This window comes from Dasypus novemcinctus, chromosome 9 (assembly GCF_030445035.2).
Source record: "Dasypus novemcinctus isolate mDasNov1 chromosome 9, mDasNov1.1.hap2, whole genome shotgun sequence".
Classification (NCBI taxonomy): Eukaryota; Metazoa; Chordata; class Mammalia; order Cingulata; family Dasypodidae; genus Dasypus; species Dasypus novemcinctus.
Genome location: NC_080681.1, coordinates 100,693,826 through 100,713,508, shown reverse-complemented (window position 1 = coordinate 100,713,508; position 19,683 = coordinate 100,693,826). Strand labels below are relative to the sequence as shown.

The 19,683-nt window shown below is 42.2% G+C and overlaps 1 protein-coding gene across 1 annotated transcript in view; it reads right to left on the bottom strand.

Annotated features, from left to right (window-relative positions):
• CSMD2 (CUB and Sushi multiple domains 2) overlaps nt 1–19,683 on the bottom strand; it is a 671,930-nt gene that overhangs the window by 581,657 nt on the left and 70,590 nt on the right. The window lies entirely within an intron of this gene.

Genomic DNA, 19,683 nt, shown 5'->3' with positions numbered 1-19,683 from the left:
TATCTCAGAGAGGTTTGGCCTCATCCATTGAGGCCCTTTAGGGTGGATGGCTCCTTGCTTAGCCTGTTAGCCCCCAAGGCCTCTCCCTTGTCTACTAGAGCAGCAGCCTGTGTGGCTGGAGGACCCTGAGTCAGGCAGAGCTCGGAAAAAACATGGAGAAGTCAGCCACCTCTTTTCAGCTTTGTGCTTGTTAGCTCTCTGAACCTTAGTCCTCTCCTCTGCAAAATGGGAAGAATATAGCCCATAGTGGGTCACTGAGGGAGGTATATGTTTAAAATGCACTTGGGAAGTTTCATCATCAAACAAAATTGAGAGGAACAGTACTGGGTGCTTACAGGGTGGAGCCTTGCAGCTGGTCCCTGTTGTCAAATCTGCCTTGGTCTGCAAGAATAATTCTTGTCTCCATTCCCCCATCCGCCAAGGGCTTTGGCAACTTCTAACTCTCTTTGTCTGTGGACATCGCTGAATTCCCATTAGAATGGAAATCTAACTGTACTACTAGAGGTGGATCCCTCTTCTTGCTCTGTTGCTTTGTAGGGTTTAGATACCGCTAAGATCCACCTTGTCTGTGCCGTGTGGCTGCAGGACTTTGAAGAAGACAGGGATAGGACGTGACTTTAATGATTGGCCAGGACATCACAAAAGCTGCACCCCACCCCCCACCCCCAGATCACTGTTTGAGAGCCCTTTGGGACAAAATAACCAAACTGGGAAAGTAGAGCCAACTGTAGAGCCGTCCTTCCTTATGCTGCTCAGTAAGGCTGACACTGCTTAGCAAGGGATGGAGAGATGGCGATGATATGGGGGAGGGTCAAAGCTGGGAGGAAAGACAAAAGGTGGTTCAGGGTGCAGAGGAGCTCACCCACAGGAACCTCATCAAAACATTCTTTCCTTCAGACAGGCAAGGCGCTGCTCAGCCTGCTCCCCAGACATTCAGGAGCATCAGGTCAGAGATCTCGTCCATGACCTCCCAAACCTGATCTGTCTACCCCGTCTGCAGGGCCTTCACTACGTTCCCCTGGTGACTCCAGTCCACCTCAGCTCCTGGGGTCATGGTCCCACCACCTGTGCCTGAGTGTCCAGCATGTCACCTGAAGTGACCCCATGCACACGTGTTTCTTCCCTTTAAAGTTCCTTAATAAAACCTGCTGGGTCCTGAGAAAGGAAACATAAGTAAGACATACAATCCAACACAACAGGTGCCTCTGGGCCACCTTCAGCTAGACAGAGACCCAAAGTCATGTCCAGGCTTTTACTCAAAAGTCACCTTCTTAGTGACACTAGAATGTAAGCTCCCTAAGGGCATTGGATTTTTACTTTTTACTCCCTTTTGTATTCTCACTGCATAGTAGACATTTGGTAAATATGGAGTTGATGAAATGTTTGTTGAGTGCTTGAAGCAGGGATGTCAGGAATCACAGGATAAGGCCTGAGCAGAAGTCCAAAGGCCCGGGAGAGCCAAATGAGACAGGCCCTGAAAGATGGGGGGATGGGAGTGGGGGTGGGAGAGGCATTCTTGGCTCCCCTCCCAGCACCCAAACTGCCTCCAGGATGCACGGTGAGCATCTGGGGACCTACTGTATGTCGGGCACTGCACCTGGTGCTGAGAACACAGTGCTGAACACAACAGATGGGGACACTGCCCTCTGCAAGCTTCTGATCTATAGGGGGAGACACAAGTACACATGCACAAGTATATGAAATATATAAATATCAATATAGAGAGACTTGCAACTGTATCTCCGCTCCCCCCACCCCAGCAAAAAAAAAGACTAGGGTGATCTAAGGGAGAAAAAAAAAGGGGGCTCTAATTCACAGAAAGTGTCTGGAAGGAAGCGACAGTTCAGCCAGGTAAAGAATGAGGCATGGCGAAGAGCAAGGAGGAAGGCCAGGAAAGAATTTGCGCAAGTGAGAGACTGAAAGGCAGCCTGTGTGGCTGGAGGGGAAGGCTCCAGGGGAAAGTGGCGCCATTTAACACCAGAGGGGGAGGCCAGTGAGAGCCGGGGAGACACATCCCGGGGAGCTGGCCCTCAGAGGCCCTTGCCGTCTGGCACCCAAGACAGGGAGCTCCTCCCGTGGCAGAGTGCACCATGTCTTGGGCCTCCAGGCACACCCCAGCATGCTGATCACACACTGGATTGTCGATGCTTCTTTATATGACAACTTGAGGGTAAAGACTCTGCATTGTTTATTCCACATCTAGCACACTGGGGGTGCAAAATGTATGTTTTGGGACAGCAGAACTATTCTGTCTGGAACCGCAATGGTGGGTACATGACACTATGCAATTCTTAAAACCCTACAGTACAAAAAGTGAATCTTTATGTATGCAAATTTTTAAAATATCACTTAGGAGATCTTGGGATCCCAGGACAGAATGAAGATTGTGACAAAAGAATCTAACTGTATTACAAATGTATGAAACAACCTCACTGCAGGAGGTGGTAACCTAAATAACCTCGAAAATAAGTGGGGGGACTTCCGGGAAGATGGCGTTGGAGTAGGCAAGCAGGGCTCAACTCTCTCTCTCACGTGACACACACATAAAATGGATGAAGGGCAAAAAGCTGTCCGAGGGAGCTGCTTTGGGGATCTGCAGACCAGGAGGGTGCTGCGCATCAGCTAGGAAGGAGAGGAACAGAGAGACAAAGAGGTCAAATGAAAACCGTGAGTTACTTGCCCCTAGGGTTGGAAATGGCACATATCCCCCACGCTCAATGCGAATCGCCTCAGTGAAGCCCCTGGGTCACTGCGGCCAACTGAGTGGGGAAAGAGGGCCCTCCCTGGGAGGAAGAGGGGTCTGGTGGAGAGCAAAGTTGGCCAGCTGAGCCCTCTCTGAATCTCAAAAAGGACCCAGCCAGCATTGAAGCAGCCTGAGGGAGAGGAGAGAGGAATCAGGCTGTCACAACCAACTGCCTGGGAGAGGGAGGAACCCAGTCAGTGAGGGGGTAGGTGGCACCTAACGAGCCAGGGAGAGAAGGAAACAGGAGCCACAGCCAGCAACATGTTAGAAGCCAAAATTGCCTGAGGGAAAAGAGGGCGAGGAGAGTCAGATAAGCTTTCAAAAGCCCACCTAACCTGTGGAGTGGGTGTAGCTCAGTGGAGGAGTGCCTGCCTCACATACACTAGGGGCCCTGGTTGAATTCCTGGTTCCTCTTGAGAGAAGGGATCCAGAGAGTGATCCAGCAGGTTGCTGTGCATCCAGGCAGCACCTTGTGACAGGGGACTTACAGACTGAGATGTTTTTGCTTTAGGTTTTTCGATCTGCTATTTTATATTTTTAATATTTTTAAATTTTTATTCCTCATTCTTTATTTTAGTCTCTAATATCCAGTACCTTACTGGTGGAGGAGAAGCAACAGAGTGATAGATTGATGAGCACCGGTAGCCTGAGATGGTTCCTAGGGGCCTAAGAGAGAAGCCTGTTTTTCCTGGTTGTTTTTTGTTTCTGCCCTTTCGCTGTTCTTTTCTTCCTTATTTTTTCTCCTTAGTTTATTTCTTTTATTCCCCCCCCCCCCCCCTTCTACTGCTTTTCTTTCAGGTCACCTTCTCTTGTTTGGTTTTCTTTTTTTTTCCTACTTTTTCTTCTTCTCATCTTTCTGGACTTTTATTTTATTCTATTTTTTTCTTGTTTCATTTTTTAAATTCCATCTTTTGTTATTCTTATTCCTTTGTATTTTTTATGGTTTTTCACTCTTATTACTTATGTTTTCCTGGCTCTTTATGGCTCCTCTTCTATCTTTTTATTACTATTATTCTTTTTCTCTTCTTCTCTCTTTCCTTTTCTGTGGTCCTAATATTATTCCAAGGGAACACAGACAACTACAGGGATATAGAATAAGTGGAACCATGTGTCAAAGAGTAACCTTAACACAAAGCAAAGCAAAATAAAAACCTAGAGAAGAAAGAGAAGCTAACAATTTGAATAAGCCCATCAAGGTAAACAGATGTCTAGACACCAATAAAAATTACAAGCCATACTAAGAAACAGGAACACATGGCCCAGTCTAATGAACAAACTACAAAAAAGAAGAAGATGCAGAACATGGAACAATTAATCAAGGATGTCCAAAAAAAATCATGAATCAACTTAATGAAGTGAAGGAAGAGATAAAGGATATTATCACTAGGGGAACATACTGAAGAAATCATAAACATACATAAAAAGATATTGGATCTGATGGTGATGAATGGCACAATGCAAAAAATAAAAAATACACTGTAAGGGAAACGGCTGTGGCTCAATCAGTTGGGCTCCTGTATACCATATGGGAGGCCCTAGGTTCATGTCCTGGAGCCTCCTTATGGAAGCAGTCTCACCCACATGCTGAGGAGAGCCGCCAGCCTACAAGCACCATGGAGAGTTGACCAGCAAGGTGGCGCAACAGAAAAGGAGACAAGCAAAAACACAGAAGAGTGTGCAGCTAATAGACACAGAGAGCAGACAACAAGCAAGCCACAAGCATGCGGGAATAAATAAAAATAAATACAGACACAGAAGAACATACAGCAAATGGACACAGAGAACAGAGAGCAAGCAAAAGATGCAAGGGGAGGGGGATTAAGAGAACATGCTCTAAGCACATAGCAGCAGACATGAACAGGCAGAGGAAAGAATTAGTGATGTTGATGATAGTAAATCTGAAATCAGACAGATAGATGAAAAGACAGAAAAAAATTCAGCAGGGACTCTGGGAATTGAATGACAACATAAAATGCACAAACATATGCATTATAGGCATTCCAGAAGGAGAAGAGAAGGGAAAGAGGGCAGAAGGAGTGTTGGAGGAAATAATGGCTGACAATTTCCCAACTCTTTTGAGGGACATGGATGTACATGTCCAGGATGTGCAGTGCTCTCCAAAAAAATAAAAATCCTAACAGGCCTACACTGAGACATATAATTATTAAATTATCCAATGCTCAAGACAAAGAGAGAGTACTGAATGCAGCAACAGAAAAGAGATCCATCACATACAAGGGGAGCTGAATAAGATTAAGTGCTGATTTCTCACCTGAAACCATGAAGGGGAGAAGGCAGAGGTATAACATAGCAAAGGTGCTAAAAAAAAAAAAAAAACAAAACTGCCAGCCAAGAATTCTGTATACAGCAAAGCTGGCATTCAAAAATGAAAGAGTTCAGAATATTCACAGATAAACAGAAATTAAGAGAGTTTGTCAACAAGAAACCTGCCCTTCAAGAAATACTAAAGGGAGTTCTTCAGGCTAAAAGGAAAAAAACAGAAGAAAGAGGTTTGGAGGAGAGTGTAGAAAGGAAAATTACTAGTAAGAATAACCAAAAATATAAAAAGAGTAATAAAAAGAAATTATGATATATATATAAACCTAAAGAAAAAATGGCTAATATAAGTACTGCCTTAACAGTAATAACATTGAATGTTAATGGGTAAACTCTCCAATCCAATCAAAAGATGCAGACTGGTAGAATGAATATGGAAATATGACCCATCTATATGCTGTCTACAAGAAACTCACCTTAAACCCAGGGGTGCAAGAAAGCTGCAAGTAAATGGTTGGAAAATGATTTTACATGTAAGCAATAACTAAAAAAGGGCAGGAGTTGCTATAATAATATCAGAAGAAATAGACTATAAATGAAAAAGTATTGTGAGAGACAAGAATGATACTATATATTAATAAAAGGAGTAATCTATCAAGAAGAAAGAACAATCATAAACATTTATGCACCTAATCAGAGTGCCTCATGTATTTGGGGGCATTAGAAACATTGGAAAAACTAAGGAGAGAGATAGACACCTCTACAATTATAGTGGGGGACTTTAATACACCGTTATCACCATTAGACAGAACATCTTGACAGAGGTTCAATAAAGAAACAGGGGCCTTGAATAATACATTAGAGGACATAGACCTAGTACACATGTACAAACATTACACACAAAGACAACAGGCTATACACACTTCTTGAGTGCACATGGATCATTCTCTAGGATAGATCACAGCTAGGTCACAAAACAAGTATCAGTGAATTCAGAAAGATTAAAATTATATGAAGCAATTTCTTTGATCACAATAAAATGAAGCTGGAAATTAATAAGGGGCAGAGAGACAGAATAAGCACAAAGATAAGGAAGTTAAACAGCACACTCTTAAATAATCAGTGGGTCAGGAAGAAAATTGCAGAAGAAATCAGTAACTACCTGCAAACAAATGAAAATGAGGACAGAACATAATAAAAACTATGGGAAGCAGCAAAAGTAATGCTGAAAGGAAAATTTATAGCCATAAATGCTTATATTAAAAAAGGAGAAAGAGCTAAAATTGAAAACTTAACTACACACCTGGAGGAACTAGAAAAAGAACAACAAACTAATCCCAAAACAAGTAGAAAGAAGGAAATAACAAGGATTAAAGCAGAACTAATAAAACTGAGAATAAAACAAATGCAAGAAAAAATTAATAAAACCAAAATCTGGTTCTTTGAGAAGATTAATAAAGTTGACCACCCTTAGCTAGACTAACAAAATAAAATAGAGATGACGCAAATAAATTAAATAAAAAATGAGAGGGAAGCAGATGTGGCTCAAGCAATTAGCTCCTGTCTACCATATAGGAGGTCCAAGATTCGATACCCAGGGCCTCCTGGTGAAGGTAAGCTAGCTCATGTGGAGAACTGGCCCACGTGGAGTGCTGACCCATGCAGAATGCTGCCTTATGCAGGAGTGCTGCCCCACACAGGAGCACTGCCCTGCACAGGAGTGCTGGCCCACATGGAGAGCTGGTGCAGCAAGATGACACAACAAAAAGACACACAGAGGAGAGATAATATGAGACACAGCAGACCAGGGAGCTAAGGTGGCGCAAGAGAGTCATTACTTTTCTTCATTACTTTTCCCACTCCGGAAGGTCCCAGGATCAGTTCCTGGAGCTGCCTAATGAGAATACAGACACAGAAGAACACATAGTGAATGGACACAGAGAGCAGACAATGGGGGGGGGGGGGGATAAATAAATAATTCTTTAGGAAAAAAACAACAAGAGTGGGGATATCACCAATATCCCACAGAAATAAAGAGCATCAAAAGAGGATACTTTGAAAAATTGTAGACCAATAAATTGTATAACTTAGATGAAACAGACAAATTTCTAGAAAAACACAAGCAGCTTATATTGATGAAAGAAGAAACTGATGAACTCAACAGATCAATCAAAGTAAGGAGATTGAATGAGTCATCAAAAATCTCCCAACTAAGAAAAGACCAAGAGCAGGTGGCTTCAGAGATGAATTCTACCAATCATTTTGGAAAGAACTAACACCAATCTGGCTTAAACTCTTCTAAAAAACAGAAGTGGAGGGAATCTTTCCTAACTCATTCTATGATACCAACATCACATTAATACCAATGCCACATAAAGATGCCACAAGAAAGAAAACTACAGCCCAATATCTCTAATGAACTTAGATGCTAAAATTTTACCTCAACAAAATACTTGGTAATCATAATCAACAACACATCTGTATTAGTCAGTCAAAGGAGTGCTAATGCAAAGTACCAGAAATCTGTTGGCTTTTATAAAGGGTATTTATTTGAGGAAGAAGCTTACAGTCACAAGGCCATAAAGAATAAGTTACTTCCCTCACCAAAGTCTGTTGCACATGCTGGAGCAAGATGGCTGTCAGTCCCTGAAAGGGTTCAGGCTTCTTCTTCCTCTTAAGGCTCCATGGCCCCAGCTTCTTTCACTCTTAGCTATAGGCTTATCTCTCTTCCTGGGGCTTGTCTCTTTCTGGGTTCATCTACTCTGCTTTCTCCACAAGGCTAGCTATAAAAGATCAGGCAAATGGCTCGTCTCTGTCCCCAGGACTCCAGGGTCAAAACTAAGCTCTCTCCTCTGCTGTGGCATGCCCAGCCACCATGGGGTGGGGACTCAATGTCCTACCGATGTGGCTGAATTAACGCCCTAATCTTAATTTAATCAAGTAAAAGTGAAACCTCTGAATTTGACACAATCAAAGGGTATCACACCCAGAGGAAAAGAGCAGGTTACAAACATAAATCAATACTTCTTTTTGGAATTCACCAATAGTATCAACTGACTTATGCACCACGGTCAAGTGGGCCTCATCCCTGGTATGCATGGCTAGTTCAACATAAGAAGATCAATGTTACAAACGTCAGTAACAGATCGAAAGGAAAACATCACATGATCATTTCTTTTGATGCAGAAAAAACATTTGATAAAATTAAAAATTGTTTCTTGATAAAAAACCCTTCAGAATATAGGAATAAAGGGAAATTTCCTCAATATGAAAAAGGGCATATATGAAAACCCCACAGCTAACATCATATTCAATGGTGAAATGCTAAAGGCTTTCCCTCTAAGATCTAGAACCAGACAAGAATGCCATTGTCACTGTTCTTATTTAACACTGTATTAGAAGTACTTGTTTGATCACTTCCAAGAAGAAGAAAAAAAAGGCATCCAAACTGGAAAGGAAGAGGTAAAAATTTCACTATTTGCAGATGACATGATCCTATATGGAGAAAGCCCTGAAAAATCTACAACAAAGTTTCTAGAGCTGATAAATGAGTTAAGTAAAGTGGCAGGATATAAGATCAACATGCAAAAATCAGTAGCATTCTGTACACAAATAATGAGCAATCTGAAGAGGAAATCAAGAAAAAAATTCCATTTACAATAGCAATTAAAATAATCAAATATCTGGGAATAAACTTAATTAAAAATGTAAGGGATTGCACACAGAAAATTACACAACATTGTTAAAGGAAATCAAGAAGACCTAAATAAATGGAAGAATGTTCCATGTTCATGGATTGGAAGACTAAACATCATTAAGATATCTGTCCTACCCAAATTGATTTACACATTTAACACAATCCTGATAAAAATTACAACAGAAGTTTTTAATGAACTGGAAAAGCCAATTATGAAATTTATTTCAAAGGGCAAGGGGCCCCAAATAGCCAAAAACATATTGGAAAAGAATAACAAAATTGGAGGAATCACACAACCTGACTTTAAAAGCATACTACAAAGCTACAGTGGTCAAAACTGTGTGGTATTGGCACAAGGATAGACATAGTGACCAATGGAGCTGAATTGAGAATTCAGATATAAATCTTTGCATATATGATCAACTGATATTCAACAAGGCCACCACACCTACTCCACCAGGACAGAAATACCTCTTCTACAAATGGTGCTGGGAGAACTGTATATCCATATTCAAAAGAACAAGAGAGGATCACCATCCCATGGCCCTACACAAAAATTAAGTAAAGATGGATAAAAAATTTAAATATAAGAGCCATGACCATAAAGCTCCTAGAAGATTATGAAGGGAAGTTTCTATGAGATCTTGTAAAAGGAAATGGTTTCATAAACTTTACACCCAAAAAGCAAGCAAAGAAAGGAAAAATAGCCATATGGGACCTCCTCAAAATTAAAATTTTTGCACTTCAAAGGAGTTTGTCAAAATGTGAAAAGGCTGCCTATTCAATGGGAGAAAATATTTGGGAACTATTCATCTGATAAGGGCATAATAACTAGCACATATAAAAAAATCCTGTATCTCAAAAATAAAGAGACGAACAACCTATTTTTTAAAAATCAGCAAGAGATTTGAATAGACCCTTTTCCAAAGAATAAATATAAATGGCTAAAAAGCATGTGAAAAGATGCTCAACATCCCTAGCTATTAGGGAAATGCAAATCAAAACTATAATGAGATATCATCTTACACCTATTAAATTAGAGGCTATTAAGAAAAGAGAGAACTGCAAGAGTTAGAGAGGATGTGGAGGAAAGGGAACACTCAGCCATTGCTGGTGGGAATGTAGAATGGTTCAGCCATTGTGGAGGACAGTTTGGCGGTTCCTCAGGAAGCTAACTATAGAATTGCCATATGATCTAGCAATCCACTACTAGGTATATACCAAAAGAATGGAAAGCAGGAACACGAAAAGATATATGCATACCAATGTTCATAGCAGCATTATTCACTATTGTTAGAAGCAACCCAAGTGTCTACCAACAGATGAATGAATAAGCGAATTGTGGTATATACGCACAATGGAATATTACTCCGCTGTAAGAAGGAATGCAGTATTAGCACACAGGACAACATGGATGAATCTTGAAGCTTAGGTTGAGTGAAGTAAGCCAGTCACTGAAAGACAATTATTACATGACCTCACTGATATGACTTAAGCAAATTGAGCAGACTTACAGAGCTAAAGTCTGGAAGATAGAATATGAAGAGACAGAAAGGGAATAGAGTGAGTTGAGCCAATGCTCAATATGGGCAAACCTATAAGGTGAAAGGGGTGATTGGGCAGTGGATGGGGATGATAGTGGTGCAGTGATGTGACTAGGGTCGCTGGTGCTGGAATGTGAGGGGGAGTGGGGTAGGGTGTTGGGTTGCACTATCCACGGAACTAGGGGGAGGGCAGGAGGAAGAAACAGGTGAACTTTTGGGATTTGTAGATCTATGGTTGAAACCATGATAGTGGGAATGTTCTTTTGGCAAATATGGCAGGGGTGGTTACTGGTGCAGGGTGTAGGGGGCTGGGCGATATGTGGGATAGGATACACCTGGAGCATGCATCTATGGAATACGAAAGTGTACATCTTGTCGTTCTGTGTTATCGCAGTGGACAGAGACCCACACAATAAACATCTATCCTGGCGAGTCCTGCTAAGTTTTCAATTAGAGGGGCAAGAATCCCTCAAGAACATAAACAGTGCCTAATAAAAGAAAACAGACCAATATGTCAAGCCCTAAATATTAATGCAGGTAACTATGAACCTTATCTGTCAAAAATTGAAACTTAGTGGTTAACATAGGCTCTGAGGGGAGGGAGAGGGAAGAATAGAATAAATGGAACATAGGGCATTTTTAGAGCATTGGAATTGTTCTGCATGATCTTGCAATGATGGATACAGGCCATTATACATTTTGTCAAAACCTATAAAATTGTGCAGTGCAAAATGTAAATCATAATGTGAACCACTGACCATGGTAAGTAGCAATGCTTCAATATTTGTTCATCAATTGTAACAAATGTACCATACTCATATAAGATGTTATTAACAGGGGAATTAAGAGGGGGAGGGAGTGTGGTATATGTGAATCCCCTATATTTTCTACGTGATTTTTCTGTAACCTAAAGCTTCTTTGAAAACAAACAAACAAATAAACAAAAAAGACACTGGGGGAACATACAGAAGAAATTGTCACTGTACATAAGAGATAATATATCTTACGGTGATGAAAGACAGAGAAAAAAATTTTTAATTTTTAAAATTTTTTTGTTTTATTTCTTATTTTTTTATTATTTTTATTATTTTTGGCTTTGTTTTGGGGGAAGTTTTGGACTGCAGAAGGTTTGTAACTGTGGCAGGGGAGGATCACTGGTGGGATGCTGGTGATGGGGATGTGTGGGAAGAAGTGCACCTGGTGCATGCCTCTATAGAACATGAATATGTTCAAGTGGTCATAGCGTCCTATCTCCATGGGTGGAGACCCACAAAATAACCAAAAGAATATTGATTTCCCATCCTGGGAAGTCCTTCTCCAGTAAAGTGGCAAGAATCCCTAGAATACGTGGGCAGTGCCTAGCAAAGGAGAACAGACCAATATGCCAGGCCCTTTATATTGACGGTTGTCCTTATGAAACTTGTTCTTGTGAAATTGAAGCTTAGTCTAACATTATATATTGCCTAAGAGTTACCTTCTGAAAGCCTCCTTGTTGCTCAAATGTGGCTTCTCTCTAAGCCAAACCCAGCACATGAACTTAGTACCTTCCCCTGGAGTGGGACATGACTCCCGGGATGAGTCTCTCTGGCACCAAAGGATTATTACCAAGCACCAACTAGCTTTGCATCTGGAAAAAGGCATTGAACAAAAGGGGGAAATATTAAATATAAAAGAGTTTTTATAGCTAAGAGATTTCAAAGTGAGTCGGGAGGTCCTTCCAAAGGTTAAGCTTATGCACTTCTCAGGAAGAGCTCATTGAATGTCAGAGTAAACATTGTCCCAAGCAGGGTGATCCCAAGTGCTCTAGAGACATCTAAAAACTATAGGCAGAGCAGAAAATCTCAGGGATTCGACATCCTGTCAGTGGGCCTTACCTTAAAACATATATTCGCAATGTAACAGAGTTAGACTCATTTATAATTTCCCTACACATTATGTCCCTTTTATTTGAACCTATAATTAGTACTATATTCATTAAATATATGTCCCAGAGACTTAACTCTTCAGTCTGTTCATATGCCACATGAGCTCTGAATCTCAGCAGAGCTGCAGCAACTCCTTTCAGTTTATCAGATTCACCCAGGACAATCAACAAAAGGATGAAGATGGACAAAGCCCATTCCAATAAACAGAGAGTATCTACAACTGCAAGCAAGACAGTTCCATCCGTCTGCTCCATGGGATCTAAGCCCCCTTTCAATCAGAAGCAGAGGAAGCAACACTATCCCCAAATCCTCAAGATTGAAGAATGAATAAACCTACAGGTGGCATGCAACTATGGACTAAAGTAGACTTATTATTATTCAAGCAATGGAAGAACTTGTAATATTGATATAAAGAGAGTAGTCACCAGAGGTTCTGAGGGAAGGGAGAGGGAAGAATAGGTATAATATGGGGCATTTTTGGGACATCGGAATTGTTCTGCATGACACTGCAATGATGGATACAGGTCATTATACATTTTGTCAAAGCCTATAAAATCGTGCAGTGCAAAGTTCAAACTATAGACCATAGTTAGTATCAATGCTTCAAAATGTGCTCCTCAATTGTAACACATATACCACATTAATGAAGGATGTTGTTGATGGGAAACATGTGGAAGAGGAAGGGGGTGGAGGATATGGGAATCCCCCTATATTTTCAATGTAACATTTATGTGAAAAAAAAAAGAAAAGAAGTAGAATCTGTAAGAATAAAGGCAAAAGAAACAACATAGACATTGTTCCCTAGTTGATAAAGTTGTTCCCCACAGGGTATGGGTTAATCATTCCAAAACAACTATAGATGTATACTGGAATTGACCAATTAAGGAAAGAGATGGTCAATGGTGGGTGACAGGTTTCTTCTCATTGTTGGAGGGTGGAGATTATAGAAAAGCATGGGAGGGTATGAAGCTAGACTTGTAGATGTAATTTAAACATGAGTTTAAATTAATACAGATACAGGCAGAAAAATACAGTACTATTTATAGATGTATATATACATGAGTTAGTAGACACACATGTATTTCCTTGTTCTGTCAACTGAGAGGGCCTAAAATAGTAACACCCCAAAAGCTATAAGCATGTCCAGCATCCAGTGCATGGTTTCTAATACCATTCTCCAATCAAATGAACCAGGGCTCCTTGAAGAAATGGTTGATTCTAGGTATGGGGCAGGAAATGTACAATATGAGCTTGGAGCATCTTGTCATACCAGAAAGGGAAGAAGTGCTTGAAATAAGAACACAAGCAATTACAATGATGGAGGAACGCGGTGGTGCTGACCTGTGTAAACGTGGGTGTCAAACAGATCTGGGAATTTGCATATGGCTGCAGCCCTCATCAGCTGAGCCATCATGGGCAAGGATGTAGTCTCTTGGACCCTCAATTTTCCTTGTCATAAAGTGGGAATAATAACGCTTCCAGGAAAATTATGAGGATGAAATGAGATATAATATGTTAAAGCAACTGGTACACAACAGATAAAAATTTATTCTAACCTCCTGCCTCTCCTCTAAGTCCATCTGATATGAATTAATGATTGAATAAATTAATAAATGTGGATGAATAGACAAATCTCTCAGGCAGAAGAATTCCAAACAACTGATGTAGCTATTCTGTCCCCAAAGAGGAAGAGCATAACTTCCACACTTCCTAAGTGTGGGCTGCACATAGTGCCTTCCTTCCAAAAACTATAGGATGGAAGGAAAGGAGTTATTTTATAGTGAGAAACCAGGCCAGACCACCTCAGCCAGGTGTTCAAGGTCAATATCAAGAGTGATAAATCATGCTGATAGTATGAAATATTGATATGTGATAAAAATGGTACATTACTTCTACGGTCTCCCTTCTAAAAAGACATCATTCCAGTCTAACAATGAGAAAAATGTCAGACAAACACCATCTGAGGGATACTGTACAAAACACATGACCGACCTTCCTCAAAACTGTCAAGGTCATTAAAAACAAAGAAAGTCTGAGAAACTCTCACAGTCCAGAGGTACCTAAAGGAACATGATGATTAAATGTAATATGGTGTCTTGGACAGGCTCTCAAAACAGAAAAAGGACATTAGTAGAAATTAAGGAAATCTGAATAAAACATGGACTTTAGTTAATAAGAATATATCAATATTAGTTCATTACTCCTGGCAAATATGCCATCGTAATGTAAGATGTTAATAACAAGCAAAGCTGGGTATGAGGTATGTGGGAACTCCCTGTCCTATATTCACAACTTCTCTGTAAATTGAGTACTATTTTATTTATTTTAATAAAAGGCTTATAAAAAATGAAACAATAAAACATCCCTCTAGCTCAGGTATTAAGGATAGAGTGAAGGGGACAAAGGCAATAGGAGGGAGTCCAGGTAGAAGGCTGTGCAATGATGGAGATGAGAGATGATGGTGGTTTGGATCAGAGTGGTGGCAGTGGGTGTAGTTAGAAGAGGTGGACTTTGGGACAGGACAATAATGGTAAGAAAGGTAACATTTACTGAGTGCACACCATGAATCCAGAAGTTCTCTATACCTTGTATGGTAGTTGAATCTTGACAACTTCTCTACAAGGTAGGTTCTATTATTTCATGGATATGGAAAACGAGACTTAGAAGTGACTGCCTCAAAGTCGCATGATGATTAAGAGGCAGAGCCAGGTCTTGAACTCAGGCAGGATGGCTCCAAAGCCTTTCTCTTAACCACCACACTACACCATGAGCTCAGCTGAGGCTGCCAGGGATGGTATGTGGGAGAAAGACTACAAGAACCAGATGTTAGTGCCAAAAGGAAGCCACTAAAAGTCAGGAGCACTAAAATTCCTTTAAAACACTGTACTTTCTAGGTTGATGGGCTAATTTTTAGGCACAAAGTCTGAATTATCCAGGAGCTTCATTACCCCAAGAGCACCAAGATCAAGTGTCAGTTTCAAGTGAAAGCTAATGAAATCCAGGGGTCTAGAGTCTTCACCTACCTCTAGGTTCTAAAATAAACCCCTAAATGCCAAGACCCAAAGCTTGCACTCGTTAAGGTAACACTAGTCTCTTAGGACTCTCAGAGACCTAACACAGCAAAAATTTATTCTTCACTTATATAAAATCCAGTCCAATCAGCAGTAGCAGGGGACAGGTAGGTTCCTCTCCATGTAGTCATCCAGGCACCAGGCCACTTACATCACAAATGTTCAGGGAAAGAGAGAGGGCCAAGCCTGGAAGAGGTGTGCATACTCTGTCTACATTCTACTGACAACTGAACCACATGGACCCACCTAGATACCTGCAAGGGAGCCTGGGAAATATTGATCCTGCCTGGGTAGCTGCTTCCCACGACAATGCCACATTATGGAAGAGAAGCAAGGATGATGATGGACAGTTAGCCTTCTCTGTCACACTGCTTAACAGGCTATCAGAAAATAAACCCTTGTTACAACGACAAATGCTGGAACTGTTGAAAGACCCAAGAGCAATGTACAAGTAGGGCAGAAGTAACCAGAGAAGATCAGGCGAATTTTATAGCCCTTCCGCATGGCATCCCTAGCATCACTCAATTATTCAATTTCAGAGCTGCAAGAAACTTTGGAGGTCCTTTGGACTTAAGTCCTTGTTGGATAAGTCAGGAAAATGCAGCTGATTCAGAGAAGAGATGAGGCTTAGCGAAGATCACAAATAAATTGGTAGCCAGTCTGTATCAGAACCCAGGTCTCCTCGCCCCAGGCCCGACTCTTGGCACCACCTGAGAGTACAGTAACTGGGCTCATTGGTCACTTAAAAGCTGAGTCAAGATCCATACACACTTTATATGTGTATCAGAGAATTGATGTACATATATTTACTTTTATATTTTCTTTAATTCCAAGGAAATGAGAAACTCAATACTTGGGAGGTGTTCATTTGGGCACCACTTCTGCTGTCAAAGGAACAGAATGAGGACTACAATTACATATCGAAGTCTGCCTCTACTCTGAGGACAACATCCATTGGTTACTAGGGTCCCTTGCACAGAGCATTTTTGGTTGCTCCCAAAGACTGAAAGCTGCAAACATACTTCAGGGATTAAGGGTTGAGAATGACGGAGGGAACACTTTCCTATAGCAGCAAAAGCCCTGTCAGCAACCACTAGCAAGGAAGTGGCAGCTGTCGGTCTAGGGTGGCCCACTCCATTCTGAAGTAATGCTGAAGCTTGGACCTGCATGCCATTACCCCATGGGCAGCACCGAGCAAGGGAAGGAGTGTAGGCAGCACAGCCTTTGGGCCTGAGCCTCAAGCTCCACAGGGTCTTAAATTTTGGCTGCTATTACATAGCAGACTTGGTGAATGAACGAAGTGAGGCTTTGCCATAAAATTGATTTTGTCCTTGAACCACAGGGTCCTACTGTGAATGGAGAGATTGCTCAGGACTCCAACACTGCCGCCCACCTGGCTTTGTATGTCACGTGCTGCCAACGCCTCCCCCTACCACGAATGCCTAAGCCCCCGCTTTGGCATAGGGTAATGGAGCACATGGTTGCAACATGGGTCACTGCAGTTGGTTTCCTGAGCCCCAGCCCTGGCAGATCTTAGTTCCTTCCCTTCCCACAATCCCCTTTAGGCCTGATATGGTATGCTGACCTGTGTGTACCTGGGTGTCAAACAGGTCTGGGAATTTTCACACGGCTGCAGCTCTCACCAGCTGAGTGACCTTGGGCAAGGCATGTAGCCTCTTTGAGCTCCAATTTCCCTAGCAATAAAAACAAGGGTGATAATTCTTCCAGGAAAATTAAGAGGATTAAATGGGATACAGTATATAAAGCACCTGGCATGCAACAGCTATTTTTTCCACCTCCCTGACCTTCTTCTAAGTTTATCTAAGTCATCAGATTCAGAGTTCAAGGGGAAAAACAGAATGTCTCCCCCAAAGTCCTACAATGTTTCCTTGACCCAATATTGCCCCCCACACACACCCAATGCTCTGTGCCTACAGTTAGTGTCATTGATCTCATTGGGGACCTCAGCAACCCTTCCACTGCCATCTCGCTTGCCAGATGAAGGCCTGTGAACTAAACCAACTGCAATCACCCTGAAAGACAGACCCCTGCCCTGTCCCAGGCAGCTGTGTCCAGCAAGACCCAGTGGGCTTTGGCATCTATGCACCACTTTAGCTGACTCCTTATTAATCATCGATAACTTTCCAGGTTAAATACACAGCTCCTACGAACAGGTTTGCCATCAGATGGAAAATCTGCTGGCATTTAGGGTAAATCCAACATATTTACTTTTCAGATGTTAGGGGTTTGATAAAATCCATAATGCCTTTGGCCTCAAGCCCTCTTCCTATTAATTATTAAACCCTTGTGTGTTTCGAGGGTAATTGAATCCATGTTTCTAATTAGTTTACACTTAATTCATCAGAACAATTTTTAAAGGGCTGATGGATGTCCCAATAAGCCTCATGGGCAGTTTAATGAATCTTTATTTAAAAGGAAATTGGACACACACCAAAATGTTAACAGCGGTGACCCCCAGGGAGCAGAGCCAGAACAAGAGCCTGGAATAGGAGGTTCTTATACCTTTTTACTGCATGCACTGCTTGACTTTTTTAAAGTAGTGAGTAGCTAGTTACTTTCACTATTTTAAAGAATCTGCCAAAAAAGGAAAATGAGATGAATTTTTTAAAAAAGAAAATGGAGTGAACGCAAATGAGTTCTATGCAGTGAGAAGGCATCTTGGGTGGGAAAAAAAAGTTTTGTTTCTGTCTCTGAGAGACCTACAGTCCACCCCTCCTGCAGCCACTTAGCTTAGAGACCTTACCCACTTCACCTCTGCAAAAGGTGTCTTGTTGAATTAAATTAGGCAACACGGATAATGCCTGTTTACAACCTTTCGCTGTCTCTCCTTCTCCTTTGTTAGTGCCAAGCCCCCCAGCACAGATGCAGAGCCCTGGGGACCTGGCCCCACACACAACCCCTCCCCACTACATTGCAGCCACAATGACCCTGCTACACTCGGCTCCTCACCTTCCTCTTGCTTTTGCCTGAGCCTGTGCATCTACAGGTCTCTTGGTTTGGAACCTTCTTCCCCACCCTTCTTCCCTGCCCATCAGGGACCCCTTACTCCAGGACGCATTCAGTCATTCACTCCACAAATATGTGTTGAGCACTTACTCTGGCCAGGCACTGTATTAGGCCTTAGTGGGGGAGATGGAATAAATCAAATGCTTACACAAGCATACAGGTAAAACTATGAGGAATGGACACATGGTCATCGTGGGAGGATCTGACCGGGTGCAGGGCTTATATCCCGGGGCGGGGGTGTCTCAGAGAAAACTGAGTTAAGATATGGAGAGTAAGTAAGAGGTAACTAAGCCAAAGGGGCAGTGTGGAGGGAGGGCAAGTTGGAGGGAGGGCATCCCCAGCCGACAGATGAGTACGTACAAAGATCTTGCCCAAGGCTGGGTCAGGGTCCCTTGCACTGCCCCACATTATAACTTAGCATCCTGGACCATCTTTGCCTGCGTACTTATCTGTCTCCCACAAAAGAGTGAAATTCGGGAAGCGAACTTGGCCCAATCGATAGAGCATCCACCTACCACATGAGAAGTCCGCGGTTCAAACCCCGGGCCTCCTTGACCCATGTGGAGCTGGCCCATGTGCAGTGCTGACGCGTGCAAGGAGTGCTGTGCCACGCAGGGGTGCCCCCGCATAGGGGAGCCCCATGCACAAGGAGCGCACCCCATAAGGAGAGCCGCCCAGCGCAAAAGAAAATGCAGCCTGCCCAAGAATGGCGCCGCAAACACGGAGAGCTGACGTAGCAAGATGACGCAACAAAAAGAAACAGATTCCTGGTGCTGTTGATAAGGATAGAAGCGGTCACAGAAGAACACACAGCAAACGGACACAGAGAGCAGACAACGGGGGGGGGGGGTGGCAAGAAGGGAGAGAAATAAATAAAAATTAAATAAATCTTTAAAAAAAAAAAAGAGTGAAATTCCTTGAAGGCAGAAGCTGTCAAGTTGACTCCTGTATCCCTACCACCTGGCATTCCTAATAGATGTTCAATAAATGCTGAGTGAATGACAATGAATAAATTAATGAGGAAGCGCATCGAGCATGGGGCTGGCCCATGGCGGGTATACAATAACATCATTTCTTCTTTCTCTTTTCCAGCAGCCTCTCTTTCTCTGATTCAACTGTAAACAAAGAACTACTCCCTTGCCCACATGCATCCTTTCAGCTGCCTCCTGCTTGCAGGAGCACATTCTATGGTGCTCTGGGGAGAGAGTCCTCTAAGACAGCCCATTGACATGCAAGGCACACACTTTAAGGAACCCAACAGACAGGTCCTCTGGGGGCCTCTGCCGTGACACATATTCATAGGAAGATAGTAAATCTGGCAAATTTGTGGGTTTTTACAACTTCCAAACAGGTGTCTAATGCCAGTTGAGTGAAATCTGCAACCCGCTCCAAATGACTA